Source organism: Condylura cristata, unplaced genomic scaffold, assembly GCF_000260355.1.
Source record: "Condylura cristata isolate star-nosed mole 26May11 unplaced genomic scaffold, ConCri1.0 scaffold00006, whole genome shotgun sequence".
NCBI classification, from domain to species: domain Eukaryota; kingdom Metazoa; phylum Chordata; class Mammalia; order Eulipotyphla; family Talpidae; genus Condylura; species Condylura cristata.
The window spans coordinates 15,924,871-15,928,732 of NW_004567107.1; the positions used below are offsets into that span (position 1 = coordinate 15,924,871).

General features: G+C 42.0%; 1 protein-coding gene across 1 annotated transcript in view; it reads right to left on the reverse strand.

Moving 5' to 3' along the window:
• HSDL2 (hydroxysteroid dehydrogenase like 2) overlaps nucleotides 1–3,862 on the reverse strand; it is a 38,488-nt gene that overhangs the window by 30,496 nt on the left and 4,130 nt on the right. The gene's annotated exons all lie outside the window — the stretch shown is intronic.

Sequence of the window (3,862 nt, forward strand, 5' to 3'; positions counted from 1 at the left end):
CCTTGAGCCTCTGGCCTGTACCCCAGTTCTGTATGCACAAATAAATAAATCTTTAAAAAAAAAAAAATTAAACATAGAAACCTGGATATTTATCCCCTACAGAAAGAGTTCACACTCTTTTTTTAAGATTTCTTTATTTATACATGCAAGAACTTGGGTACAGGCCAGAGGTTTGGGGAAAGGATTCACCAGAGACAGAGTGGGGAGCAAAACAGACAGATCTACTGAAGTATACTGCTGAGGGGAGCAGCAGGCGAGACAGCAGAGGCCTGGTGCACCATAGGGGTCAGCTCCCTAGCAGGGCATCAAACTCATGCTGTAGTGGCTGCAGATAGCTTCACAGTGCTGAGCTTTAGCCCTTTATGCCACCAGGGAGGCCCATTCAAGCTTATTTTTGAGGGGTTAAGTCTCAGTGCTATCATTACTACGGCCTGAGTTTTATCCCTGCCCGGAGAGGTGACCCACAGGGCACAGGGAGGACTCTCCTGTCTTGTCCACTGCTCCCCTCAGCAGTGTATTTCAGTCGATTCACCTGCTCTGCTTACCATTCTGTCTCTGGTGAATCTCCTCACCCCGACCCCACCTTTCTGACCAACACCCCAATTCTTGTATGCGAGAATAAATAAATCTTTGGGGAGGAAAAGGGGGAAAGAAGTACTAACCTATGCAACCGAGTTTTTTAAGGTTAAACATTATGCAGAATAAAAGATGGCAGCCAGAAAGGCCCACATATTACAGGAGTCCATTTATATGCCATATACACAAGCAGGCAAACCTAGGGGATACGGCCACTAGTAGCTTCTTAAGGCTGAGAAGTGGGAGACTGGGGGTTTGAGAGATGTGGGGTTCTTTTCCTAAACTAATTTAACTTTGGTTTATAATGTTATAGGAGGTTTCTTTTCTGGGATGATGACAAGGTTTGAAATTGTGGTAAAGGTTTTGAAATCTGTACAACTCTGATTATACTAAGTCACTTAATTGTAAATTTTAAATGCATGATTTATGGGCCCTCCCTGGTGGCTCAGCAGGTTAAAGCACTAAGAAGCTAAAGCCAATTCAATGAGTTCGATCCCTTCCCCAGAGGAGATCCACATGGCGTGGGAGACCTCTCCTGACCCGCCCGCTACTCTCCTCAGCAGTGTAATTTGTCTGTCGGCCTGTTCTACTCCCCATTCTGTCTCTGGTGAATCCTCTTGCCACCCCTGTGCCTATGGCCTGAACCCCAGTTCTGTATGCATAAATAAATAAATCTCTAAAAAAAAATGTATGATTTGTGAGGTTGTGTGAATGACATTTCAATGAAGCTGTTATTGTAACAAACAAACCTATAAGGATGGCAAAGAACTCAGAATATTAATCAGATTCTCTGATCCAAATGTACTGAGGAAAGCTCTCTGTGCACATTCATTCTCTGCATCTCCTCACCTTTTTAAACATTCCGTGGAGTTGTTAGATGAAGACTGTAAAACAAGGTCAGGTAGCAGGGAGGGGAACAGACTGTCTTATCTCCTTCTAAAGGCAAATAAAAAAGCACGTCTAACAAGATGTGGGGACAGCAGAAGTGACAATGGCACTGAGAAAAAGGAACAGTAAACAGAGACTGGGGTAATAGATAAAGAGGCTTGTAAAGGAATGAACAGGAGGCTTTTGCCAAGATGTGGGGGTCTGTCCTGCAGAAGTGAAAGAGCAGAGGTGAAAGCGACCTCTGGTTTTAAAACAAGGACTAGTGTCTAAGAGGGAAGGGACATGGAGTAGAAGAAAGGGGTGTTGACTATTTTTAATGAACTATAGCAAAATACTCAAAAAAGTATATAAATTAATGTGTATAGTTTAAAGAGCAAAATCAAACAGTATACTCATTACCAACTAACAGAATACCGCCAACACCCCGGGGTGCACCCCATTACACCTCTCTCGTCATCTTCTTCCTCCCCTACCCCACAATGTAATGACTTTACATAGTTTTACACATTCCCTTGTTTTGTTATTATTGCTAATACCTATATGTCTGTGCCTAAGCTGAGAAACCTGACCTTCATCTGTGATCTTCCATCTGCTTGCGTATAGTCCTAGAGCAAAGAATGATTTTTATAGATGAACAGATCAATTGGTGATACGTAACTCCAATTTCAAACTCAAATTAATCAGCACCATTCGAAATACACTGTGCCTTCCAAAGAGATGTATTTCAGTTCTAACCTCCAGTGCTTCAGAATGTGAACTTATTTGGAACTAGGTTGTTGTCTATGTAATTAGTTAAGATGAGGTCATAATGGAGTAGAGAGGCCCTTATACAGGTCTCCTTATAAACACACTGATAAGACTGGTATCTTTACAAGAGGGATGACAATGTGAAGACATACACTCTGGAAGAATTCCATCTGAAGACAGAAGCAGACGCTAGAGGGATGCAGCTACACCTAAAGCCACAAGGATTGCCAGCTCTCTCTAGAAGCTAGAAGGCAGGATTCTACCAGAATTTCAGAGAGCCCGTGGCTCTGCTGACACCATGATTTCAGATACCTAGTCTCCAAAATTATGAAAGCATCTATTTCTTTTTTTTTTTTTTTTAAATACTGGTTACTTATGCAAACAAGAACTGAGGGACAGGCCAGAGGTACAGAGGGTGAGAGGATTCACCAGAGACAGGGTGGGGAGCAGAACAGGCTGACTGACTGAAGTATACTGCTGAGGGGAGCAGGAGGCGAGACGGAGAGGTCAGCTGCCCCATGCAGGTCACCTCCCTGGCCGGGGACTGAACTTGTGCTACAGCGGCTGCAGACAGCTTCTTAGTGCTGCACTTCAACTCCCTATGCTATCAGGTAGACCCCAAGAACATCTATTTCTGTTTGAGGCTGCTCATTTTGTGGTTCTTTGTTGTGACAGGCATTGCAAACAAATACTTCACACCCTGCCCAAAATAAAGGAATTTCGGCCCTCCCTGGTGGCGCAGCGGGTTAAAGCACTGCACTAAGAAGCTGAAACCACTTCTGCATGAGTTCAATTCCCGCCTGCCCCGGAGGTGACCACATGGCGTGGCAGACCTCTCCTGACCCGCCCGCTGCTCCCCTCAGCAGTGTACTTCGTCGATCTGCCTGTTCTGCTCCCCACTCTGTCTCTGGTGAAGCTGTCTGTCTGCCTGTTCTGCTCCCCACTCTGTCTCTGGTGAAGCCTCTCACTGCCCCTGAGCTTCTGGCCTGTACCCCAGTTCTGTATGAATAAATAAATAAATCTTTAAAAAAAAAAAATAAAAAAATAAATAAAGGAATTTCATTCTTTTCATTATCTGTATTACAAAATAATTTTAATATTTTTAATTTCACCAAACACAAGTAATGTGGAAATCAGTTTTCTCTTATTGCATATACATTTCATGTTATATTGTCACATATATCTCCAATTTTGCCTCTTGACCACAGAACCTAAAATATTTACTCACTGGCCCTTCACAAAAAAGTTTGCCTAGCCTGGTCTATACAATACATTATTCGGTTCTGGCCTAATTTTGAATTTTATGTAATTGATTCATATAATACATGTTATCCTCTGATGTGTTTCTTTCACCAAACATTGTTTGGAGATTTATTCATAGCACAAATACCTACACTTATTTTAATATGTACTTCAGTGCATCTGCCTGTTCTGCTCCCTGCTCTGTCTCTGATGAATCTTCTCACCCCAGTTCTTGTATGCATAAATAAATCTTTTTAAAAAGAAAGAAAACTCTGTTTAAATGTAAACTTTATACTATAACTGTCAATTTTGTCTTAATAAAATTACCAGATCTATAAAAAAAAAAAGATTCCAGCAACATGTTCTTGTACTTGGCAAAAAAAAAGAGAAAGAAGAAGCAGAACAGTAA